Here is a 27,796-nt window from a genome sequence, read left to right as displayed (position 1 = left end):
AATATTTTAACACAAATACTGCTATATATTGCTGAAGATCATTTATGATGTAGCATGCCTGCATGAACCAGTGATTATCTGAAAATACATTAATATAATAAAGTTGATATTAGGTGTATAATTTATTTGTATGTATTTTTGGAACTTATATCTGCCTATGTTCAAATGACCATGCAAACAAAATCCAGTACATCTGAGCTCAAATGCACATTTAATTGTGAGTGTCCGGCAGTTGAATTCTTCGCCTCTATGCGGTCAGCAGAAAATAAAAATAGCCAAAGTTCTTCTCTCAGCCCACATAACTTACCAAAGAAAAAGAGGCTTTGTGTTTTCCTTGTCTCCGTGTTTAAAATCACAAAAGTTAATAAAGCTTTTGAATCCCTTGATTTGGAGAACATTAAGTGAGAATCTCTTTCCAGCAACGATAAACAAATCGCCACATAGTCCAATTTTATGTTCCTGTAAGCTTCCCATATTTTTTACTTATTTAAGCCTGTATCAATATACAGATTATGCATCACAAGTGAAGGAAAACTTGAAAGAACAGAAACTTATTTGTATAGTAGTGGATTTGAGGTTTTGTAACAATTTTTTTGGTATGAAAGAAAATGCTGATTCATTGAAATAAAAAAGGAGTACATTTTGGCAAATGACCCAGCTCAAAAGTACTTCAAATGAGTGGATTCAAATACTTATTGTGAACAGTTCCTTTTATTTGAAAACAACTCTTTTCCCTTCCCTCCTCCTGTTTCTTCTTTGCCTTGTTTCTCTCTCATATTCTTGTTCTCTTGCTCTTGGTCATCTGCTTTCTCTCATTCCCTCTTTCAAACTAACCTTTTATTTTAGAATGTTCTCTTTTTTTTTTGGTATTTCAGTTTGTTAGAAAAAAAAAGTCATCTACTGCATAATCTTCAGTAAATGAATTCAGTTACTCCCACTGCAAGTCAGTGTTCCCCACCTTCACTAGTCTTATGAGTGTACATGAATTTACATCCCTTTATGCTTGGATTACATCATTTATTTCCAAGCCAGCGTCTGTGCTTCCACACTGAAGCACAACCATTTCTTTGCCTAATCTCCCTTCTTCTTAGCCATTTCGAAACAGCCATCACACCTCCACCTTTGACTTCATTTTGCTGAGCCAATGCACCAGCTTCTGACCACCTTACAGACAGGAGGTTTCTATTTCTCTTTGCTGTCTTGGCAACCCTTTTCCTGACTATGACTGCACATAATATTCCCAGTGAAGCCTTGCTTGCACCTAAGGTTATAGCTTAAAATAATTTCCCATAATAACAGCTCACTGGCCTTTTTTTCTTTTTTTCTTTCTTTTTTTCTTTCTTTCTTTCTTTCTTTCTTTCTTTCTTTCTTTCTTTCTTTCTTTCTTTCTTTCTTTCTTTCTTTCTTTCTTTCTTTCTTTCTTTCTTTCTTTCTTTCTTTCTTTCTTTCTTTCTTTCTTTCTTTCTTTCTTTCTTTCTTTCTTTCTTTCTTTCTTTTTTTTTTTTTTTTTTCCTTCTCTAGGTGGATATCATATGCTGATACTATGCAATCAAATCAAATACCAAAGTACTTTCCACCTACTTCCCCCGGCCACTGCAGTCCTAACTTATAACATGAAATAATCTCTTTTTAACTCCAGAGTGTGATCTTCCACATCCTTATGTGACATCTCATTCCATTTCTACTGTTCTCAATTCTTGAAATCATTATGTCCCTTTTTAGGTAATTTTCGAAAAGTCTGACATTTTTCACAGACCAGGAAAAGTGTTTGGGGACCATTTCTGCTATTGTTGAACATTTTGTCTTATAATACAGAATGAATTCTCTGTTTCGCACACATATAGCGTTAGATGATATTTAATTGACTGCAGTATGTGAATACCCATGACAGGTACCCATGACCTGTGCAATTTATTTGATACGTATGAACATTCAGCTCAAGTGTTTGCTGTATTCTGTCTATCTGTCCACTCACCCCACTGCACAGTTTTGGGGCCTGAACACAGATGGGGCCTGCAATGCATGCTGCAGAGCCAGCCAGAACCGAGGCTTCATGCAAAGAAGGAAAGAATTCCTTTCCAAATGTGTATTACATCCTATGCACTTCAAATCTTCATCCTGCGTGCTTAAACCTTGTCCTGGCCTTAAGGGTCTTGCGAAAACGTCAAGCATGCTAAAATTGAGTTTGTGAAGATGTAAATGCAGAAAATCTATCTGAATAAACACATACACTATTTCAATTTTATACTGATGGTGATAAACTAAACTTTCTTCTTTTTCCCCATTAATTTAGAAGACTGGGCTTTCTAAGTATTGCAAAAATACTTGTGACCTGTAAACTATGCATGCTTTCACTGATTTGACTAAGGGAGGTAATCTGAAATTTTAACTGATTGATATTGAGCCAAAGAAATACAAAGAAGAAGAACTTTGGATTCTTTCTTTTTCTTTCTTTCTTTCTTTCTTTCTTTCTTTCTTTCTTTCTTTCTTTCTTTCTTTCTTTCTTTCTTTCTTTCTTTCTTTCTTTCTTTCTTTCTTTCTTTCTTTCTTTCTATTTCTGGCACTCTTTTTAAGCAAAGGATTTACTCTATCTTCAGAGTCCTGTACAGAACAGAGATGAAGAACTACAAAAATCCTTAAAATAGGTCAACATCTTACTAATTATGGCTTTAATTAGCAACAGACTTTTAAAGTTATTATTTTTTTAATTCACCATGTTTAATAAGTCAGAGATATCCCAATTTTCTTAATCTTAAATCCGTTAAAACCCAACTGCCAGATTACCTGACAGAGTATATGGTAAAAAATTAAAGAATGTTCTTTCAGTTTACTGTCAAAGCTGCTCTTTTCATTTTATCCATGAATATCTGTAGACAAAAAGTATATAATCCAAAGAAAGAACAAATAATAACAACAATAAATGGGTTTGAAAAATAATGGTGTAAATGTAGGAATATTTTAATGTGATCTGTGCAGTGTTCACTGAAAAGTATTCCCTCACTTGATTGTCCTATGCTTACAATGCATAGTACTAAATCAAAGCATAACTCTTTAGATGGCTAAAATACATTCAGTATCTCTAACAGATCAGGTTAGTGAGATTTGGATGTTGTAAGGGGTGAGTTTTATGTTTGGAAAAGACCAAACAGTTCCTTCATACAAAAATGTCATAAAATGGCACATAACCATTGTGTGCTTTAAAATTCCAGTAGAGAAGACCAGTGTTTGATTATTCCCTGTTCCAGGCACTGTAAAGAGATATCTTCAAAGAACTCCACAGTTGTCTGGTGGGATTGTTAAGAAACAAATGCTGTTGCCTTGCTTACTAACCCTGTTACCAGCTGGATTAATTATAATCAATTTACAAGTACACAGTTTGACGCTGTAAACAGAATGTTTCATCTTGTATTTTCTTGTACAGAATGCTTACATAAAATATGCTATTGACTCAAATAACAACCTTAGATTAGATTTTAACTACTTTTGGCTAAGTAATAAGTGCGTATTTAAGTTAAAATTGTTTAACACTCAACCTGTACTTTCTCTGCCTAATGAACAGAATTACGTTAATACAGTGAATTATAAGCTAACCGAAGCATGAAAAGTACATGAAATTAATTTCATTATTTCCAGGTGTTAAAGGTAAATCAAACGGTCCTTCAGTTATGCTTTATCATAGCAATGTATTTTAGATTTGATATCTTTCCCTTGTTTTGCAGGGCTTCTCCTGAGCAGTCATATTTTTTTAGCACTACTTCAGGCGAGCAAATACTTAACATTAAGAAACACTGTACTCTATTCCCACCGTGCTATTTAGCAATGCCTGATTAAAAGAAAATTAATTCACTTTAGAGTGCAAATTGCTATCTGCTATTATCTTACTCCTTAGTTATTGTGGTAATTCATCAGCATCAACGGAGCTAAATAATACAAAAGAAATGAAAAGAGGTTTGTGCAGAGCGTGGAAATGAATCTCATGTCATACCTTCCTAGTTGGCTCATACATTGTCCCACTGTGGTTTTGTGCACCAAGCCTTGGGGTGCTGGACATGATGCTTCAGCTCTACATCTCTTGGTGCAGATGCTGTGGAAGGTGCTGCTCCCAGGGCAGGCTGTGGTCACGCAGGCAGTGGGAGAGTGCTTGTCCTCAGGAGGGCTTGCTTTGCTCACTGCCTCACTTACCTGGGCTCAGCAGCTTGTACGGCTACGTGTTTTGTAACTGCTGCTTTGAATACAGGAGGACAGGTGAAATAAAATGAAACGCAGGCATTTAATTAGATTGATTCATAAGCCCGGTTAAAGGCTTCGTTTTGACTTTCTGAAGAAAGCCTTTCTCTGCAACTGGGCAATAACTTGGCACTGCCTCTTACAGTAAGAGGACCATAGGTCTCTGGATAACAGTGATGCCCTAGATTACCTCAGCAGCCCTACTAGGCAAGGAGCAGACCATTACCCTTCATATTTTTGTCTCACAGCCCGTATTTTACAGCACCGAATGTACCTGACAGGCACAGCTTTGATTTCCAAAGGAGAACCATGAAAAGATGCCCCGCTTTGCATTGCAAAACGCTCGAAGGCGCTCCAGCTCCACCGCAGAGGGAGCGCGGGGCACCGCGTTGCGCTGCGCTGTGCTGCGCAGTGCCGGGCTGTGCTGCGGCGTGCGCCCACCGCAGCCGCCAGGGGGCGCCACAATGGCGGGCGGCGGAGCGCTGTGCCCCGCAGCGCCCCGTCCGCTCCAAAGGGCAGAGCCAGGCCGCCCTCTGCTCCCGTGGCTCCGGAGGAGCTTCTCTTCAGAAAGAAAAAATGGGGAGAATTGAAAGGAATGAGGGTCTTGAGGTTTCTTACTGCAAAGGGGGCTCACCGTGGGAAGCCACGATGGAGTTTGTGTCGGAAATCAGGCTGCCCACAAGAAAAGCTGATGAGAGCAGGGCTTTCGTTCCTTTCTGGAAGGAGGAAGGAAAGTGGTTAATATTAAATACTGGTCACTTTCAGCGGCTGCCACCAGAACCTCACTGTTCCTGCTGCTGCAATATGACATCAAAGCGAGAAATGCACAGTGGCATTACCCAGGTTTCTGCTAGATCAGACCTTAAATTACATCCATTTTTCATGTGCTACATCATCAACACCACCATTATTATTGCTGCTGCAAGTGAGAAAGTGTCAGTGTTCCATGTCTTTGGAAATTTTACAGAAGTCTCCGAAAAAAAAAAAAAAAAAAAAAAAAAAAAAAAAGACCTCAGTTTCTTTCCAAGCCTGAAGAAATATTTTAAAGCTGGGAGACTACAGTGGCAGTTTCATGTACATATTTATATCTCTTTTGCTATGGTACTGTATATTATTTATAACTAATCTTTAGCTTCTGTTTGCAAGAAAAATAATAGAAGTGAGTTATGATGGGCACAGTGCCTTGATGCATGAGAGAGCAACTAAGCTTTGCAATCCTACAGTTTAACTGGACATTTCAGTTCACACACGGGGCTGAAAAGCCCTCCCCACTCTCTGCCTGTGCAAGGGGCAATCTGGTCTGCAGCTCTTTCTGGCTCATGCACAAAGCAAGGGAAGATGATCTTTGCTCTGTTCCTCGCTCAGCCCCTCTGAGAACTTATGAGGCTGTAGGTCTTACAAAATAAACAAGAAGTGCTGAGAAGTTTAGTGTTACAATCTAAACCTGCATAAACACACACGGATGTGCAAATCTGTGCACACAGGGGTCTGTGCACATATAGAGACCTCTAAACAAAAAATGAGAACCACTCTGTGGAATGGCAGGAGCAGGCAGTGCATGGGGAGAGATTTGATCCCAATTTGCTGAGCTGGATACAGAGTATCTCATGTGCCTCCTCTGTCAGCTGGCCCACACAAGGACAATTCAAAGGTGAGTGGAAGAGAGAGATGCCAAGGAACGGACAGGGACTGTGCCCTTCATACCCTTTCTGAGAAGATGACCATTCCAGTCTGCACTCTAATCTTTGGCAAAAAAATAGAACTGTGATCACTGCTTTTCGCTGAGCACAAGAAGAGATAAGGCAACGACTACAACCCCGAGCGGATAGCACTGCTATTATTATTGCTCTTGTTATTACTGTTACAGGGTTGGTTTGCCTTATCTGGTCTTTGAAGGCATCCCTGATCTTGCCGGCAGTACCGCCGGTCGGGAGAGGGCAGCTCAGAACGGGGCCGCCGGGGTGCCGTGCGCCGCCTGGCGATGGCCGGGACAGGAGCGCGACTGACAGCGGGACGGAGCCCCTGAGGGACCTGCTTCCATCCCGGCTATTTCTCTGCCGGGCCAGAGGCGGACTTGCCGGGAGGGATGCTCTGGGTTACGCACCCGTAGACCCTATCGGGGCAGGCGCACAGGGCCGACCCGCTTCTCAGCCCTTCTCACAGCCGCGCCCTGCCCGGTCCGGATCCCCGCTTTCCTTCCGCGCCCGCCCCGCCGGAGGACGCTCTCCTCTCGGGACGGAGCCGCGCAGCCGGGCGCCTCCGCCAGCACCAGGGACAGCGCCGGCAGCCGCCCCTCCCGGCCCGGCTCGGCCCCGCCACTCCTTTGTTCGGACCCCGCGGAACAAAGGCGCCGCCGCCGCCGGAGCCCCGCGGCCTCTCCCCTCCCAGCACCCTCTGCTCACCGCACCTCCGCGGCCCCGCTGCCGCCGCCTCCTCCAACGGAGCCGTGTCTCCGCTGCCCCGGCCGCGCATGCACTGCCCCCCACTCGCGCCTCAGTGCCGCCGCCGCCGCCCCCCCGCTTCCCGCCGCCAGCCTCCCCCGAGCCCTCGCCATCACGCACCGCTCCGGCCCTGCGCACACACAGCCATCCTGCAGCGCTCCGCTCTCCCCTCGCCGTGCCCACACCGCGCGGTGCTCCCGCCGCCCCTGGGGACGCAAACGCCGCCCGCAGCGCTGTCCCGCACGCAGCTCCGCGGCCCCTCGATCCCGCATTCCTCGTCCTCCGCGCTGAGCGCTCCGCGGAGCCCCGCGGGCACCTCTAGCTGCCGCCGGGGCGATGCGCAAAGAACGATCCTCGCGGTGATTAATGGCAGAAAAAAATGTATTTATTTCCCATTAAGCGACGTTACATGGCTTAGCCCAGGAAAGCGAGAGGTCGGGACGCACTGCCTCGCAAATCGCCGCCGCCAACATTCCGCTTCGGTGCTCTGCAGAGCCGCCTTATCTCTGCCGGGAGCGCCCGTGTCTGCCGCCCCGTCGGCCGCGCGTCCCGTAGAGGTGAGTACAGGCTCCGAGCCTGTCACTGCTCTTTTTTTTCCCCTCTCCTTTCTGATTCGAGACAGACTGCTATTGCTTTTATTGGTAGAGTTATGCTTAGCGAGTTCCTTAATGCCGCCTGGAGGATCCGCTCTTGGCATTCACCGCGTGCCTTAATTGTATGACATTAAATCAAGGTCCGCTGTGAACACGGAGAGGCAGAGCCTGGGAGCGCTCACGCGCCTTCTCTCTGTAAATAGAATGGCGACGTATCTCCGGGGGGGAAAAAATATAAGAAGAAAGAAAAAAAGAGAAAAGAAAGAAAAAAGGAAAAAAAAAAAATAGAAAAAAAAGAAAAAAAAAAAAAAAAGGCGGTTCCCTTCCGCCAGGGTCCCATCCTGGGCTGGATGTAATTCGCTCTCCAATTTTTCTACTCGCCCATCTGCTGTTTGCAGTGCCCAGGAAGCTGTTCGATAAGTACGAAATAGACTAAAAAGAAAAATCACAGAAATGAAGCGTGTGCAGATCGCGCACTCCCAGGCGGTAATTTCGTCCTCACTGGGCATCAGCGCCCCGACGGCTGTGGGCGCACAGCGGCCGCAGGGCCCGCTCGGCCAGGGAGAACCGCAGCCGGGGCGGACCGCTCCTCCCGGCCGGGGGCGGCGGGGAGAAGCAAAAGTCCGGGACGTGGCATCTCGCTTTGTAAAGAGGAAAAAAAAAAAACAACAAATGTAACTCGCTCGCACCTGCCCTTTTCCCGGGAGGGTCGGGGCAGCCCATCTGGCCTGCCTACACCGAGCTGTGCGAGCGAGGAAATGAAGGATGAACTCATTAGAATAATAATAATAATTAGAAAAAAAAATTAAAAACCAGCCTACGCTTTGTATTCTTATTGTTACGGTTGCGGCTGTCTCTCAGCTCTCAGGACGGGACCGTTCTGCCCCTTGTGCCGCCGGCGCGCCGGGAGCACCGACCCGGCCGGACCCCCCGAACCGTGCGGGCTGACCTCGACTGCTGCCGGGGGCCTCGGGCCCTGGAGGGAGAGGGCTGCGCTGCGCTGGGCTCCGGCGGCGACCTGGGCTTCCCGAGGGCTGTTCCGCCGCTTGCCGGGGCATCCGGGGGCGAGGCGGGCAGGAGGCTTAGGTCCCCCCTCCCTCGGCAGCGCGGCTCCTGCGTGCGGGAGCCTGGAAAAGAGACAAAGCGAGAGAATTAGAAAGGCAGGCGGGGAGGGACGGGCTCCGGGAGCCCGCACGCCGCGCGGTTGCCAATGACAAAAGGGAGAGGGGGGAGGCAGAGCAGGGGAAGGGCGGGGAGGGAAGGGGATGGGGAGGAAGGGAAGGGATGGAAAGGGAAGCGGAGGGGGGCCGCGGACTGACGCGGAACTAGGGCCGGCCAGCCCCCAGCCTCTGCGGCCGAGCAGGGAGAGGCGAAACGCCCATCACCGCAGAGCCGGGGAGGGCAGGCGCTCGGGGCTCTGCGGCGCGATGGGAACCGGCACGGGGAGAACTCCTGCCCGCCACTGCGGTCATATCCAGCCTACTCCCATCCCCCCACCCCCCAAGAAAAAAAAAAAAATATATATATATATATATATATATATATATAAATATATATTAAAAGAGGAAAATGGATGATAGTGGAAAGGAATAAAAACCAACAACACAGCAGTTCCCTTTTCTTTCTCGGCTTGAGGAGCATGGAGTGCATGGGGAGAAATCCAAGTATCCAAACAACAACAAGCAAAAAAAGAAATTATGATCCCTCTCCAAATATTTTTGTTTTTAAAGTAATAAAAAGGCAAATGGTCAAACCTGCCGAGGGCTAATTCGTCCTCCGCCCAACCGGAGCTGCAGAGCGCAGAGAGGAGAACCCCGTGAGCAGTTGTCGGGGGGTAAGAAGCGGTCCGGTCTCTCCCCCTCGCTTGCTGCTCCAGAATTAGGGATTAATGCCTCTCCAGCCAAACAAATAAGGCATCTGCCTTCAGTACAAGAGGATTACACGGGGCTGCTGACGTCACCAGCCAGGCAGATGTTGGCTCCCAAAGTCCCGATCATCTCCCGTGTCCTTGAAATCCGGCACAATCCCAGCCCCGCACCACTCGGCCAGGTCCCCGCAAGGTCGAGGGGGACCCGCTCAGAGGGGACCCCGCCAGGCCACTCTCTCCCCAAACATCCTCTTGCACGATGGGGAGAGAAAGGTGTGAAAAGCCGAGCCCGGCAGAAAGTTCAACCCTCCCCTTTCTCTCTTGCTCTTCTCCCTCCCCCCCACTCCGCCTTCCTCCCACCTCCCCAGCCTCAATGTCACATGAATCTCTACAGTCGGAGAGGAAGCGGAGTCTGCTCCCAGGCTCATTCAAAGGCCGCTCACCCAAATCACCAATCCCTCCTCACTGCACCACTGCCACCCCCAGCCCTTGTGTGCCAACAGCCTTTGTGGGCTTTGTCCCCTCTGCAACATAGGCAGGTGCTGGGCAGCACAGCCCTACGCCCGCTCTGCGGCTCTGAAGTGCTGCGGTGCTCTGCAGAGCCTCGAGGTCGCTCAAGGCCTCCTCTCAGAGGGGCCTGTGGGAGGCACAGAAGTCGGTTTTTCTGTTCAACGGCCCCCGTGTGCGTGTTTGTGCCATTCCTAAGTGGCCACAGAGCAAGTTGTCATTCTCAGAGCTCAGCTCTGGTTTGGTGCTGGCAGATGCAGAGCTTTGGGATGAGCTGGAAGGGCAGCAAAGTGCATCTGAAAGGGGAGTCTGATTGGAAGCGTGAGCAAAATAAAAGAGAAATTTGCCTCAGAGCCTTGTCTGTCTGTTGCCTTTGCTGTGGCATAGAGTCCATGACTCATCACTGTCAGTCCCTTTGCATCAAACAATGGTCTCAATCATTTTGGTGCCGCAGAAAGGCAAACTTAATGATGTGACATAACAGAGCAGGATGAGGAAGAAGGGATCTCCACTACCTGGCCTCCTGTTGGGTTGACATTGTTGTTGTTGTTGTTGTTCAAAGGAGCCGCCTTATAGATCTGCTCCATATTATCCTTGTCTGTCAAAGTGGCATTTAATTTTTCCAATTGTGGAACTTGATCACTGATGAAATCAATTTAATTTACACCACTGCCATTCAGCTGATCTGAGCAGTAGATTTATTTTTGCCTCGGAAAGGGTAAAAAAATAAAAAGCAGCAGAATGGAGAAATCTTTCTACTTCTTTTACGGGCAGTAAGAAGAGAAAGCGCTAGCGTGTAATAGAGCTTGCTCTCATGACGGAAGATTCTAAATGTCGTTTCTTCAGTCTTTTGTTCGGGAACTCTGGCAGTCACAAGGAAAAGAAGGCGAGGAGGGCGGCCCGGCGAGGCATCCCGCCGCCCTGTGCGTGCCCACAGCCCGGGTGACCCCTCGTTCCCGCGGGTGACAGCCGCTCCGCGCCCGCCGCGCGCCCGCGCTCTGTCCATGGTGCTGACCGGCGGGCGCCGCGAGGGCCGGCAGCTGCCGCCAAGGGCGACGGACCGCTTCTGCTCTATGAGTAGTAATAAGCACAGATATATGCCTTTATTCAGCACCTTGGAAGGGCAGGGGGCTGGAATCTGCCTTTGCTGGAGTATATTTGGCAGCTCCCTAGTTACAAAGTGCTTTTAATCACTGATGCCTGGGCAAGCCTACGTTACAAAGAAAAGTGGTTAATATCCGACAACGGTCTTAAAACCTCGGATTCTCAATTGTTTCCTTAAACGGATTAAAGTACAAATTCAGAGGTGACTTTCGGTAAGCGGTATAGCCTCCAGGATGACTTGAAACGTTGCATACTGTCTTTTCTTTGCATATTACAGTGGGAATAACTTGTCGACAATGGTTAAATATGTTCTAAAACCTCACAATAAATCTACACAACCTCTTTCCTAACCTAAAGCATCCTCCATCTACACAGCTGCGTGCATATGCACATATATACACTCTCATACATGTATATACATATATATAAAGTTTAAATAATTTAATGCATGAGTCAGATCCTCACTCCATGGTTCACAAGTCTTTTCTCTGATGAATTTCCCCCTCCCCTAGCTGGCTAACATTTCTCTTTAGCATTTTATAGCAAGGACAGTGCTTAGGTAACTATTTCTTCAGTGTCCCTTCTTCCCATAACCTGTCCCCATGAACAGGGGAAGTTCACGAAGTAAGAGAAGCTCCAATTGCTGCTCCTATGAGAGAGGCTCTGCAGGCAGCGGCTGTAGGAATTGTGCAGCCGCCTTGCAAGGAGAAATTTGTGGGCTCTCTCAAACAGGAGGCATTACTGGCTGGGGAAAAGGCAGAGCTGCAGCCATTCACTCTTCGTGGTCTGGGAGACTTATTTCAAAAGAGCCCTGAGGTATTTAGGATTTGGGGGAAAACCCTTGTACCGGAAGAAAATGGCCTAAACACAATAGGACTCGCCATTTTCTCCTTCCAAAGCACAAAGCAGCTCCGCGGCTTCAGTACCACACAAAGAAAGCCCGGACCCTCTGAATTCTCTTACATTTTCCCCCACCGTTTCAAAAGCCTTTCCCTCTGCCCGATCCGCTTTCCCAGGAATGCTCACATATGTAAAGAAAGGAAGAAAGGAGGGGAGGGGGAGAAAAGCAGCTGGCTGAGGAGAGCGGAAGGCAGTTTTTATCTTGGTTATTTAAATCAAGTCCTGCCGGGTCCTGCTGTCACTTGTACGCACGAGGGAAAATAACAAAATCTCAAAACCAAAAAATAAACCGCCCAATAAAACAAAATAAAAACAGCTGGAAAGATGCTTTGTCCACCGCATTCCTTCAAGCTGGGCGTGCTTATATTGAAGCAAAGAGACTCAAGCAAGACTACGCTGCCTGAGGATGTGTATGCATGCATGCAGGCGCACACAGACCCGTGCCAGAAAAATGCCTTTCCAGCCCAGCTAAGCTCACATGTTGATGTTGAAAATACCCGTGTCCCTAGCACCACCAAGACCCAACATTCCAGCACACTGCCTGCGATCGCAGGACTCCCGCAGCTCAGCTGCCTCCTGTCTTCTGCCTTTTGCCTCCCCGCTTCTGCCTTCCTACCTCCCTATCTCCTGTCTCCTGCCTCTTTACCTCCTTACCTCGCTACCTCCCGCCCTTGTCTCCTGCCTCTCTGTCTCCTGCTCCTGACTCCGCTCTGCTCCACTCTATGTGGGGCTGCTCTCCCTTTTTTGGATTTTGCCTTATTTAAGTAACTCGGCAGGAGGCTGATAAAGAGGCGATGATATTAAAAAGAGAGAGAACAACAAAGAAGCAAGCCAAACCTGAACAACTCAAACCCAAACTGTAACAGCCTCTTAGTAGCTCACAGAAATGCAGCAGGAGATTTGTACTTACAGTCAGAGCTAAATGAGTAATCCTCATCCCAGCATCCCAGCATGGTTGAGCTTTTTCTTTCTCTCTCTCTCTCTCTCTCTTTTTTTTTTTTTGTCTATTTGGTTTTAAGCACTTGTTTGTTCCCATTGTCCATGTCTCGGAGTGGATGCAAACAAAAGCAGCCCGTTAGAAGGAATAAAGCAGTGATTTCATTGTGTAAATGCAGGAAAGAGCCAAGACGCTGCGTTTCTCCCGATAGTTTCTGCTTGGGAAGCGGCAGCTCAGGAAAGCAGCACTGTGTGTGTCTCCCCCTCCTCTCTCCCTCTCTCTCACACGAACATGCATGCACATGCACGCGCACGCACACACACACACATACACATGCACACTTACTCTTCTCCTTCTCCTTCTTCATCTTTTTTTTTTTTTTTTTTTTCTCCAAAAGAGGGCAGGTCGTTCCCCGAATCCCAGTGAGTTAAGTCAGTTGCTTTCCTTCACATGCATCACAGCCTCCTTAGAGCTGCAGGCACAAAAGAGCATTTCACTGCCTCCAATTTGTGCAGAAGGCCTGTCTTTTTTTTTTTTTTCTTTTTTTTTTTTCCTTTTTACTATAATTAAATCATGTATTTCACTCCATGTAAAAATGCCACATCCCCAGCTTTGACGACCGAACCACTAATTGTAACCTTTTAAATAAATTCCTGAACTTGCATGCTCGCTGAGACGGTTTGCAGAGTTTTCCACTGAATGGATGCCCCATGTTTCTCTGCTGGGCAGACCTGCACCCTGCAAAGGTCAACCTGTGCAACCCACAATTACTTTCCAGTGAAGTCCTGTATCAACAAAATCTCCCTGGAAGGATTACAGCCTTTCAAAATAAACCTTTAATCTTAAATACCCATGCCAGAATGTCCCATTTCAACTGAATATGAGAGATTGTTTCAAAAAGCAGTCTCACACATATATATGGGATTCAGAGATGTGTGTCAACATGGTAGCACTCACTCCACCCATTGGTTGCTATGTTTTGTGTATTCTTTCTTCTGGGCAGCACAGGTGCTTCCATATATATGTACATATAGATACACATACATGAAAATATATATGCATCCCTGTATGACTGAGTGCTTCTTGTATCTGATGAATACATGGAGGGCCGGCAGCAGCCTGCCATGAGGCCAGTCCTGGTGATGGGAGCTGCAACTGAATGAAAACAGCAGGACTGAGCAGGATGCTGGGTGCCACCCCTGGTCCTGCAGCCCCATAGGGGAGCATGGGGTGTGCAGGGCTGGGCCAACTCTGTGGTAACCTCAGCAGTACTTGGCACTTTCTTTCCATCCTTCTCATCTCCTAATTCCAGCTGCACTCGCTCAAATGGGCGGTAATCCGACTCTAGAGGAGATTAAGGAACCAGAGATAGCTGCATTTAGGATTACCGAAAGGAAATGAAGGAATCTAATCCACTCCTACCCCTTACATTACTGGTCTGCAGTAAGACCTCGTACCACCTTTTAGGATTTTAAACAAATGAAATCTCTTGGAGAAGGGGACAGAAAGAGACAGAAAGATGGAGAGCATGTTTACCCATTCCATGAGCCAAATGGCATAGAATAAGGTGAATTGCTAAGTGGTGGCAGTGAGGCTGCTCGCTTCTGCATCCCAACAAGCAGTGCATCTGAATGGGCCTGAGACCCACAGCTCCTCAGATCTCTCCCCAGGACCAGGGGAAGTCCAGGCTGCAGATAAAAAAACTGAAGAAGCGATCTGGTAATGGTCTGAGCAACAATATCAACCCCACCCCCCAGAAAACCTCACACCTTGAGAGAAAACTACCCCCACAGCATAATGCAGAGCTCTCAGTGTACATCCATTAAAAAACAGTAAACTTGGTTAGAGTGTACTTTGCCTCAGAAGATTTTCTGCTCCATTCTGTTTACGTAAAGCCAGAAAGAAAATAACTAGTGCTTGCTACAGTAGTAAAAATAAAGTCTTATTGCTTTTTCCTAGGTTCACTTTAAACCAATGAAAGAGGATACACTTTTCCTTCCAATGATGGACAAAAAACATGCGACGGAAACAGCACTGAACTAAGCTAGTCCTGGGCCAGTTCTGTCCTTGGAAGGGCTGTGGTATGAGTAACAAGTAAAATAACAACAAAAACAAACAAACAAACAACAACAACAAAACAACCGTGAAATATAAAGAGGTTTTCTGTTTGTCATTTCAGATACAACCTTCCTGTTCCCCAGACAATTTTTATATTTGAAGTACCAGACTGTCTAAACCTAGCTTCTCTAAATAATATTAATTTGAGTATGGTTAATTGTATTGAGCTCCTTCACAGACTGATTATCCTTGGTGCATTATCAGGGCAGCCTGAAATGCTCTTCGCTTGCAAGAAGAGAGCTTTAACGTGAGAAAAAAGTGGCTAGTCATCCTCGAGTAAGATTTTGTTTGGTAGAGTGAGTGTCACGACCCTTTGCAAGCCTGGAAGCAACGCGAATCAAACGCTTCGGTGGAAGACCGACGTCGACAGAGGCTCCATGTACAGCAGGCGCTAATTATTAAACCTCATTCCCTGATTTAGGACTCTATTTTCCTTAGCAAGCCTATCACCCTGACACAGCGCAGCTCAGGATGTTTGTTCAAAGCTTATGAAAATGTAACTCAACTCATTGCTAGAAGTTGTTGCTAATTAGTTGATAATAAACTTCTCCGGCCAGGACACAAAAGTCTTTCAGAAGTGCAAGGTATTCTTTGTTATGCCCTCACAAGGGGAATTAGCATATCAATCGAGCAGGGGAACAATAGAGCAGGGCGCTTCCCCCCCACACCCAACCCCCCCTCTTTTTTTCTTCCCTTTCTCCCCTTCCCAATGCTTTAAGTAGCTCTGGTGGCCATGAAAGTGAAAGCCGAGGCCGGCGTGTCCCCTCGCAGGGATGTTCAGGGTTCTCTCCGGCTGAGCCCCCGCGCTCATCGCACTAGTGGCTGCCGCCCGCTCCGAGCCCCCGGACCACCAGGCAGCCCACCCCTTGTCCCGCCGCCTTTACGACCCCTCCTCTGAGGCGCTGACAAATGGAGAGGTTGGGGGCTCCAAGCCCCCGCCCTGCCTCCCCCTCCCCTTTCGCCGCCGATGAAAGAGTTTCAGCTTGAAAGCCCTTTGCAAATGGGTATTTTACAACGCCTCTTCCCCCTTCCCCCCCCCCCCCCCCGAGATAACTCCGCTGCCCAGCGTCCTTCATAAAGACTGTTGTTCCCCCTTCGGGTGCTCGGGCTTCTCGGTCTCCTCCCTTCCTCACCTCCTGCGCAGGTCTGAGCATCGGGAGAGCAGTGGGCCTGATGTGAGCAGTCACCTCTTAGACATTCCTGTAACCAAGGAGGAAGAAATTCTGAGCCATTTGACAGGAATTTGTCCTATTGATTGCAACTTCCCCCTGTTTATTATTACTATTATTATTTTTCAGTGCCCAGTAGATTCACAAGATGCACAGACTGCAAAAACAAGGCACAACCCAACACCCAAACCTCACCAGGCACAACCAGACCGCCCAGCTGCTTCGTGACATGTGAGTGGAGGCCACAGAGGAATGGAAACACGCATTATAATGGGCCAGGGAATATGACTAAACTGAACTCCGCAATTCTGGGGCTCTGATCCGCCTTGTTGTGTTCCCACCCAGACTGCCAATAATGCATAGGTTGGAATGGGAATGGTGGCTCGGGCCCTACTGGTAAAACAGAGTGGTTGTGCATGGCGTTTGCCCTTCTTGGTGTCTACAGATGGACCCTTTGTTTGGGGAAGGGGCCAGGCTGCAAGCAGATAACAGCCAGGCTCACCTAATCAGGGCAGAAATAAACCTAGAGATTTCAGTCTTCTTTTTTTGGAAAGGAGCAGCACTTTTCAGCTGGCTCCCACTCAAAAGAGAGGATGCTCGAATATGGTTATTTTTAGGAACCGCACAGATATGTAATGTGCATTAAAGCATAGTGGTATGCTAAGAAATAAATTTCATTTCCACTCCCCCCTCCCCAAATCACTAGGGAAGCAGTTCTCCAGGAAAAACGTGTTGTGTAATTAAAAAAATATAGAAAGCATTTATTAAGAGGAAATGTTTGTTTTCTAAGGTTTATTTAGAAAGTCTTGAGAGACGGGAATAAAACCCCAAATCCTAGGAGTTTTCCTGATATTCATTTAAGGGAAAAAAATGTTGAGGATGGTTGTTTCCCCAAATGCAAAACATGAGGGAGGAATCTGAAAAGAGCTTTACTTTCTGTGCAAAATCTCTATTGTTGCTTGGCAAACAATGGGAGCTCTGGGCGACTGTAAGGCTGTGAGAATGAATAGGGAATCCGCAGGATGTGTGCGGGTCAGTGCTTGGGGTCTCTGTCCTAAAGCCCCTTTCTCAGCTTGCCACAATAAAGTAGCACAAGGTTTAGTCTTTCCTGGGTCATCGGCCATCTTCTATTATTCAACACTTCACAACAAAAAACACTTATTAATCAGCGCTGACCAGAGGCCCCTTTCGAAACAAGAGAAGGGGAGAAAGAGAGGGGGGAAGAGAGAGAGAAAAGAAGATTGAGAAGCCCAGAACAGACCCTCCCAATACAAGAGCAACCATAGGCACTTTCTCAACTGGTCAAAGCTTTTTTTTTTCTTTTTTTTTTTTTCCACAACAAAGTTTCCAATCAGGTCACAGGGGACTGGACTTCCTCCCTACCCCCACCCCTGTTTTCTCTCTCACTCTCTTCCCTTCTTGCTCTGAAGATGATGGAGACTTTGTTTTGCAAGTAAGGATGGCTTGAGGTCAGATTGCCAAGGTGTATGATCCTCGAGGTTCATCCTTGCTGTGCTGGAAGACAAGGCTGCTCCTCATCTGGGCCTCAGCTCTGGCGATGGCGTAGGAGAGAAGAGGTTTGCTGTGGGGTTTGCTCCCATGCATGAGGAGCTGATGGATGAGGTGTCAGGGCCATGGTGGTGTGAGGACTCGTTCCCAGAGGGTGTGAGAGAGAGGCAAATGTGCCGTTTATTGGCTCTGCTGAGGCAGTGGTGGGCTTGCTGTTGTTGTTGTTGCTCCTGATTTTCTAGTGCTGTGTATTGCAGAGGGCTCAACGATGAGTGCTGGGGTGAGAAGGAACTGAGATTTAAGGGAAAAGCTTCACACCCCTCAGTCTGAAGGGAGCAGTGGGAAAGGATCTTAAAGGATCCGAGAAGTGAGGCTTTAATTCTCGGGGGAAATCAGGGGGATCTTTTCTTCTTTGTTGTCTTCTGATCATTTTTTAAGGATGTTTAATTATTCTTAAGTGAGTTGGTATCTCTCTGTAATGAAATATGCATAGATGATGATCTCATAGCCCATATTATTAAATTCATGTCTCTTACCCCAGTGAAAATTATTTGAGTAACTTTGTACTGATATGTTTAGCTCACTGGAAAAAAACTGTTTATTTTGAGTGGAGAATATGATGGCAAAATCCAGAGTTCAGACCATTAGCAGGACAGGCACAGCTGTACCTTAGATAAAAAAGCAATTTGTACTATTTTTTATTTAACAAATGCACTGAGACAGCAAACACTGAATCCCCTGTGGATTGCAGGAAAAACTGAAACAGTACTCTGAAAAAAAGATTTAGTTCATTAGAAGGGGAAAACGTGTTTTCTTTTGTTTCGCTGATGAAATTCTGTGTGTGTTAAAGAGAGTGGACTTCGCTTGTTTGTGTGACGTTGTTGTGCACGCTTTAGTGAGGATGTATCACCACAGGTATGAGCCTGAGGGAAAGCTGCTCCTTAAGCTCAGAGGGTATCACATTTTGTGGCACGTATGCTGCAACCAGGGCACCCCCAAACTCCAAAGCACAGGGTTTTGTGAGGGGAAACAAAAACATGGCGTTATTTGGGAGGTAGCCTCAGCGGTGCTCTGCCATGGTTTGCCTCGCGGTTTGTGTTTGTTCTCAAGAAATTTATTTTACTTAAGTGCCTATAGCAGAATTCTCTTTTTCCCTCAAATATTTTGCTACTCACATTTTGCAGAGCTTGACATTCCAGCAATGGAGTAATCAAGTGTTACCTAAATTATTTAAAGCCTGGGATTAAAGGCCTTAGCGCTGAGTGCTGACAAGCTTTCAGATGTAGCCTGGGAAAAGTTTGCATCCTTTCCTGTCTGCGTGCACTTTGAAAATAATTTGGAAAAGTACAGTGAATTATTCTCAGAAAGTATGCACAGAAAGAATGAATAATTCTTTTATAAGTTCTCTCTAAAGAAACGAGTCACTATTAAAAATAGAGTAGCAATGTACATACAATAATATTGTGGCACTCATGCTGTTGTTTTTTAGCAGATCCATTCCTTTCACCAGAGCTTGCTTAAAGGAGATCTTTCTTTTTGGAACTTGGTTTGGTCTGCAATCCAGAGTTTACACTAATCAGATGGAACTGGCTGTTTCAAACGTTAAGTTTCTTTATGTCTCCAGGCCCTATTCTTCATCTCTTGCTCTTCAGTACACCAAGTGGTTTCATACTTCTGTACTGGAAATTAATGGTGATAATGTATGACTGCATTAAAACGTTTGATAAAATGCGTAGAAAGGTATTTGTAGTGAGCTAAATTTTATTTTTACCTGCATGTGAATTTGGTGAGCTATGTGTTTTTCATTGGTTGGCTTTCTTTCTTTCTTTCTTTCTTTCTTTCTTTCTTTCTTTCTTTCTTTCTTTCTTCCTTCCTTCCTTTCCTTCCTTCCTTCCTTCCTTCCTTCCTTCCTTCCTTCCTTCCTTCCTTCCTTCCTTCCTTCCTTCCTTCCTTCCTTCCTTCCTTCCTTCCTTCCTTCCTTCCTTCCTTCCTTCCTTCCTTCCTTCCTTCCTTCCTTCCTTCCTTCCTTCCTTCCTTCCTTCCTTCCTTCCTTCCTTCCTTCCTTCCTTCCTTCCTTCCTTCCTTCCTTCCTTCCTTCCTTCCTTCCTTCCTTCCTTCCTTTCATTAATGAGTGAATTGTTGGTATTAAACAATTTTGGAGAATTCATTTACTTTTTTTAGGTAACATATTCCTCTCCATCTTACAGTGTAAAAACAGATGTGATACTGTTGTGTTTTGGGCTTTCACTGCATTGCTACAGTATTCTTTGGATGATATTCTTTACTGTAATTCATAGAAATCAGGATTTTACCATTTTGTCAAAAAAGAAATGATAACAGCAGTTACATTTTGCAAAGTTTTGGCCACCAGGATGCTGTTTCATGCCATCAGAAGACATGCATTAGAAATGCTACCATACAATGTCCATTTCTCTTTCCATTTCTACTGTTGGCTGACTGTTGGTCCGAATAGCTCCCATTTGAGTCAGTGGGACTATACATGGGCTAAGATATTGCTCTATAAGACAAAGGGGAGGACAAAATTTGGCCCACAGGATTGAATGGGACTACAAAAAGGAGGTAGAACTTGGAATGGGGAAGGATGCATACATCTCCCCTCAATATAGTGTCCCATCTTTGCATAGTGCTGTAAAAACAATGACATTTCTGCATGTATTGGTTTGTAGCTTTAGCCCAGAGAGGTAAACATGAGTCACTGGGGATAAGCCAGGCACATGAGGCTGTCAGTGGTGGGAAGTGGAGAGTACTGATTACAGCAGCAGTGCGTGTTACGGTGGTGAGGACAGGAGGGAAAGGATTTGTGCCAAACTGTAGAGTTGCTATAACACTGGGGGGTGTTTAGGAGGGAAAAGGAGCCTGAGGTTACTGCTGTGAAGAGGAGCACAAGTTCTTCCTGTGTGTTTACATAACACTTATTGTTTTAAAATAGTTTCATACTTACTTCTATTGACATTTTAAGGTAGAAAGATTTCTAAAATATTGTCTTGACTCTACAGAGTATCCTGGGATAAAAATGACTTATTGCATAGTAACAGTTCCTGATATCGATGGGAATTCTGATGCTCTTGACATAAATTATCTCTGATCCAGCAAAGGCTGCTTTACTCCCATGTACCTGATTTGGTGAAGATTTTCCAGTCAACTTATTTCAGAATAGGCTTGGTTACCATTCAAAGTGCACTGAGCAAGGTTTTATAAAATGAATTTTTAGAAAATTTGTAAGGGAAAAGAATGCATACAGCATTTTAGCAATGTTCACCTGTACAAATCTGCTTGACATGCAGATGAGAAGTTGTACTCTCACAGATGTTTGCATGCATGTTTCGCTATAGAATGATGAAAAAATGACCTTGAACATACGTACCTTGGTTTTTGGATCTGCAATTTGGATGTGTAAAAACATCAGTGTGCTTTCTCCTTTAGTAAGGCTGGTCTTTGGTACTGAACACAAAGGTTATATTCACTCAGAAGAAAGTATGCTGTATTTAAGTAGAGGATAAAAGGATGCATGAGTTTAACTCCTAAAGGGAATATTTATTTGTCCATTCTAGATTTATTAAAGTGACCGTGACTGAAAGTACTTTGTCAAAGGCAGGTATGGAATAAGAAGTTAAGACTGTGACAACATTTTGCTGGATGCACATTCAGTAAATGAGAGTATGGAATAGACAGAGCTTTGTGGAATACAGCAAGAACTAATGCATGCAAACTGAGTGTACATCCACACTTACATCAAAACTTTTCTGTCCTGATCTGCACAGCAGCTCTGAACATTCATGGGGATTTTTTCAGATTTTAATTGAAGTATTTCTCTCAAAGACCTGCCACAAACTGTCCCTTTGAGACCAGGCTGAAGCCAGTTTACCTGCTGGAAGGCATCAGCCCCTTGCAACCTGGGTTGGGGACCTGCAGTCTCAGCAGCTGATAAGCTGGGTCTGCTGGGAGGTAAGGAAAGGGCCAGAGCACTGAATCTCTTGATGAAGTTGAAAGCTGTGTAGATAACTTTTCTATTTAAGGTGGAATTTCAGTTACGATGTGTTCACAAAAAATTAGTATTATCTACCTAAAGAACTCAAAACTAATGAGTCATTCTTCCTAAAGATTTTTCTATTATTATTATTATTATTATTATTAAAATAATCATTGATTTAGGTCTTATTTGGATGTTTTTGAGCCTGGAGCCCTACTTTTTTTCCCAGCCTTTACATCTGCAAAAGCTGAAAATGTACTTTAAAAGCAAGTTTTGAGCTTCCCTTGCAGATATCTTGATTGCAGCAGCTGGGGTTTTATGAAAGACTGGCTCATGGAAGAGGCAGTGCTGGGGAGCCAAGGAGGGGGCCTGGAGTTATGATGAAGCCTTATAGCTGGGAGAGATCAACTCACTATTCAAAAGTCTTTAAAAACTCTATAATTCAGAGTGTGGGATGTTGTGTGTATAGAGGGGTAAACTGGATCACAGATCCTCACTAAAAGGCTGTGGAAATCTGAGGAGAGGATCTGGTGGGAGGGAGGTCTGTGGGTGATGCAGCTGAGTGAGTGGGTGAACCCTGAGGAAGAGGGTGAGGGTGGATGCAGCCTTTCCTTGCAGAGGCTGGGAGTGGATCTCTTGCTCAGGCACCTGATGATTAGTTCTTAAATGCAGCAACATTGATAATTTATACAGCCAAGTTCAGCTTGCTGTAGGCAAAAACTGTTTCAGCCTGGCTGCAAAAGGTTGAACTGTGCATGGGTGGAATTGCTCAACTACATCTTTAGAAAAACTGCTCTGTAACACTAGATGTCATAGTTTGGGAAAAAAGTACCGGTAGGTGGCGTGCAGAAATATTCAGCACTGTTCATAGGTTTTATTGGGTAGATGCAAGTTCTTTTTATTGCAACTGGCTTTGGGTATGGAGTCTTTTAAGAAGTGAATTTAAGAAGGAGGTCCCTGTTAAACAGGCAGGATGTGCATGCAAGGGGAAAAATGAGTGAGATTAATTTAATCCATTCTTTGTCTCATCTCAAGCAGCTCTTCAGTTGCTGCTGCTGCTTCTTTTAACATATCCAATGCAGGCATACTCCAGCAATGGCCTTTTTCTCCCTGGGCTTTATACTGCAGTTTTCTTTTTTGTAATGCTGCCCAGCTTACATGGCTAGACTTTCACTCTGCCTTGAGGAAGAGAGCACTGAAAAAGAAGAAGCTTGTTTCTTTGAATTTTATTAAATATACAAGTAAGAATAATCTGCAGGAAAGATCAAGCATTGAATATCTCAGGTGGAAATATCAGTGCTTTGGAAAGTTATGAGTTCATGAAATCTGATCTGTTTGATGTTCTTAATTTTAGTAAGTTATGATATTGCATGTCAAACTCTTTAGTCTTGTGTAGTCTTCCTGTAGAACTGGGAATATTCACTCTATTATTATTTTTATCATTATAATTGATGTGTACATAAAGTATCAGCAATAATTGATTTCACTTATGATGCTATTTTTTTTGTAACAGCTGGCTAATACTGACAACCTGTGGAGCTTAAAGTAGGATCAAATAACTTTGCTGTCAGCAACTCTAACGCACAAAGATGCTAAAATAATTTGTATTCATAGATAGTCATGGATGTGGAAGTTTGCACATGAAAATGTGATGTTTGTTAGGTACTTTTGATCATATTAGTGCTGTTTTGCCTCCCACTCAGTAGTTTTCCCAAGAATGGTTTGGAGATTGCAGGTATTACTCACCTGCTCTGCAGAAAGGTATTATGTAGTGTTATTCAACAGAGCATGATACAGAAGATGGCCTACAAGAGTAACTAGTTTGCTGGTAGGTTAATGAATATTTTAAAGATGTAATTTGGGAGCAAAGTGTGTGTAAGTCACTGCTATCAACCAGCTTTGCTCAAGAATTTACAGTGAATTCAAAGGTATACAGATATCTTCAAAGATCTGCTCTTAAAAACGCTCTGACAAAAATTTTCTTCCCTTTCCACTCTTACCATGGTTCACTGAAACTGTGTAGTATATTAGAATTTAGAGGTGAGTTTTCTGTGCAAAGATTTGATATAAGTGTGTCTGTGTAAATGACTGAGGGAGAAAGTACAAGCAAAATTTAGGAATATACAGTGCTGCTTGTAGGCTTAGTAGAGCTAACACATATTGCTCCTCGTGCAGGATCAGACTGGAGAAAACTAAACTCTAGATCATTGCTAGCTTCTATCCAGGTACATTGTAGAACTAGGAGTCTTAGTGCATTGGAAGTCTTTGCTTTCATAAGGGTGAAATAGGCAGAATTTTTGCCTTCTGTAGAATCGAGGCATGGAGCTGTGTAGTTACTGCAGACTTGCCAATGAAGAAAAATATTTTGGAAAGCTTTGCTTATATTTGTAGCTCATGCTTTCTGTTTGTCAGGTCTACTTGTTATTTGCATTGAAAAAATTGCATGTTCTAAATATAAACTGAACAATCTTGTGTTGATTTTTTTTTTTTCTTGTTTATTCATTCTGTATGTTGCTTGCCTTTCTTCTTTGTTTTATCTTAACTACAGCTCTCTTGCAGCAGTTTTTTGGAACAGAATAAAATCATTTAAAGCCAAAACAATAAATCCATCATGCCATTCCCTCTTGATTTCTCACTTTCATATGTGGTAGTAGTTCTTAGATGAAAGTTTGTAGATAGGACATGCATGTAATTCACTTTATCAATCAATTTTGTATTTCAACACATTGAAATCATTGTAACTCTTTTATTTTCTTGACAATTGAATATTCTATTTCTAATGGCAGAGTAAGATATCAGACTAAATGTAAAAGGAAAGTGCTGAATTCTGTTCTATTGTATACTTTATCCACCAGTTGAAGCAAAGCATGTAAGTATTCAACCTAGAGGAGTAGTTAAATGACAAGGTTTTAATTTTTTTTTGCCCTTTTGGCGTGGACTTCAGTAGTAGCATATGATCTGAGTTTTCCAGTGTAGAGCTTCAGTGCTTCTCTCAGTCTGTTATTTTTGTTGAGATTTTTCTGGGAGGATGCGTTTAAATATTTCTGAAGAGCAAATGCTTTTTTTTTCTGTCAAAACATGAACTTTTTGTGGGACAAGCTGATTTTAATTATTTCATTTTATTCAAATTGGAATTTAGTGTTCTTAACCAGAACTGATGAATCCTGTCACTCACAGTGATGAAAAAACTGTATTTCAGAAATCAGTACTTTGTAGGATAAATTTTATGTTGTTTGTATGTTTATGACGTACACTGAGAATTATTTCTTCTGTGTTCCATTGAGAGAGAAAATGTGATCTATTGTGGGCCTATTAATATCTTTACTGGATATCTTGAAAAATTTATTTGGATGATACTGGGTAAGACAGAAGATGATATATATATGAGAGATGATGCACAGTCCTATTAAAAAGCATCTAGGTTAATGAAGTCTGATTAACTACAATTTGCAACAAAATGCTCCTTAGTAATATTCAGCCTAGTAAATTCCTTTCAAATTGTACAGACCTTTTAAAGACAGCTGGTCAGCTATTTGTGCCACGTAACCTCAGAATGTTCAGATCTCTGAGTCTATGTGTGTAATAAGCAGCAGAGCAGGTTGCTATATGCAGGCCAGGGAGCATTGCTCAGGACAGTAGTGTGAATCCACAGAGGCCAATACAGCCAGACCAACAATAGCAGATGATGCAAGGTTAGAAAAGTAATTCTCTGCTATGGTTTTAAATAGATTCTAAGTACAGTGTTGTCAGCTCCTTTGTTTTTACAAGGACATCAGCTTTATTTCATAAATTCCAGAGAACTGCCTAGTTAAAAAATAACATGAGTTATCACAGAAGAGTGCAGCTTCATGACAGGTTTCATTTTTGATTTCAACCATGTCACGTAGGTATATATGCATACGGACACTACTGGGAGGTCTTTGTAAAGGGAATACCAAGCTTAGTTACAGAGTAAGAGAAGAGTCTGCTGCTGACATTTTGTGCACGAGCTCTGCCAAGCACAGAGGAGCATCCCACCAGCAGTGGTGTGCAGGGTAGCTGTTTTTCATGTTGTTTTGTAGGGTTTAAGGGCTCTTGCTAAAATAACTTACATAGCATTTCTGTGCTCAATGCTTTAAGCTGGAGAGCTGGCTCTGATCTCAGTGTTACTGTCTGCAGGGTTACTGTTACAGTCTACCTGGACTTGTTAGGGGATATTTATCTGGAATTAACAGTGGTCATCCAAGTGTCTGCACCTATGATGCACATATGGAAGGGACTATAGACACTATGTATAAAAGCTATACTAGTTGAGGAGTTATATCTAGCTTAATGTGAGATTTGCAGGAATAAGGCTTTGCTTCTCTTTTGGGATGATGTATTCTTTAATACATCAATATTCAATTAATAATTTTGGAAACAAGCTTGAAAATCTTCAAGTGATATTACTTACCTAGACACTCATTGTTGAATGGACAGTGATTGAGAATAGTCTTGTTATTTTTTCCAAGACCAGTCAGCGCTTACTCCCTTATTTTGTTTGTATTTGTTATTATTTGGATTTGGACAGAATTTGTTAAAGTTGAAGGTAGGAGTAATCATAAGTAATGGTGTACACATAGACCTCTACAGGGACAAATATTTGAATATGGACACAAAAAGGCAATACTTATCTATGTGAAAACCTACTTTCCCTAAAAATGATTGTGCAAATTAAAGGAATATGTCTGGCCTAACTATGGTGGGACATTTCTAAACCTGAATCTGCCTTAGTTAAAAAAGCTTTTGTCACTGTATTAATAGGTGCACTCAGTGCCTCTCAGAAAAAGGCTGTAAAATGTGTACAGGCTGTTAATATTTTTATGTGAAGAAACCACTATAGACCACAAATTCTGTGAGGTAGTCTTCTTCTCTAATTATCTTTTCCCTGAGGTACCCATTATACCTCATGGAGGAATAAATTGTATTAATAATTGTATTCATTTAAATGGGAAATGGTTTCTCAAAAGAAGAAACTAAAAGAGGCAGGATCAGAAAAGGAAATGAAGGCTCCATCTTGATACTAACAAGGTTGATTTTTGAATGTCCTGCAGTTATGTATCCCCATATGATACCTTGGGTAAATGCACTAGCTTTATTTCGTACATGAAGTCATACCAACTTTAAATGGGAACAAAGCTTACAAATAGTCCCTACAGTATTTTTAAACACTTAATTTATTTTAAGGTAAGGTTGATTATATTTTGTGTTACATTTCTAAGATGTATATACCAAATACTATTTTGTTGCAGAGTGAGAGCTAATTACTGCAGTCCACTGTAAGTGTTTTTAACTTTGTAGTAGTCATACTTAATCAAAAAGAGAGTATTGTTGAACCAGCTGTGCTAACTTGATGTACTTTGTGACAATGTAGAGGGAGTTAAGGATCCATAGTTTTCAGTAGTGGATGACAGAATGAAAACAAGAAATGGAAACTTCAAATTCGAAGGCTGCCTGATAATTGCTATGGGTAAAAGGTGAGGTTTAGGGTGACAAACATTGAATTAATAAATAAAATATTGTTCAATAAAGCAGGTTGAAATGCATCTTGGCTTCTAAGCAATTGGGCTGTATTCCCTACAATCAATTAATACATCCCCAATGAGCAATGTGTATGGGACAGTGGTGTCAGATGTTTATTGTGATAGCCTCTCATGTAGCTTGTTGTTACTATATGAGGTGATTACCAAGTGGCCAAATTAAATTACCTCCACCTCCATTGCTGTGGAAATGGTGGTGACTGGCAAGTGTGGCTTCTGGCAAAAACAGGCTCATGCAGGAATGGCTGAATTCAGGTTGAAGGTTGAAGAAAATTTTCCTTTCTGGAAACTGCTATGAGATAGCAGCTTTTGTGAGCAGGACCAGGGCAACTGTACTAGTCTAAAACCAGCTCAGAATGAAGGGATGAAAAGTTCTTAGAAAGCAGAAACCACTTCTTATCTCCATCAAGGACAGAAAATATCTGTGTGCCTGCAGATGGCCTCTGCAGGAGAGGAGGAGGTGCCACAGGTAAAACAGTACTCTATGCAGTTCCCCTCTGCTATGCAGTCTGGCATGAGATTGTAAACAGAGTCACTAGCATTTGGGAACCTGGGTTTTGTATATTATGTCTCGTTTTTTAGTGCATAAGGCATTGTTATGATCAGCTTTTGGAACCTCACATAACACAATATAGAATTTCACACTGAAATTGCTGTATTTGTCCTACAGGATGGAGAAAAGCTTTTAGACAGTGAGAGTTTCAGTAAGAGTTGGGAGTCCATGTATATGGAATTGAGCGTCCATGTAAGTATGTATATGGGCTTTATAGATTAAATGATGTTTGGCATGTGTCAGGATAAACACATAAATGTCTCAGGAAACTAAGCCTCCTTCTGCACAGTTTCATTCTAGGGAGGTTTTTAGCTTGCGACTT

This window comes from Tympanuchus pallidicinctus, unplaced genomic scaffold, assembly GCF_026119805.1.
Source record: "Tympanuchus pallidicinctus isolate F22 unplaced genomic scaffold, pur_lepc_1.0 scaffold5, whole genome shotgun sequence".
NCBI lineage: Eukaryota > Metazoa > Chordata > Aves > Galliformes > Phasianidae > Tympanuchus > Tympanuchus pallidicinctus.
This window is presented reverse-complemented; position numbering follows the sequence as displayed.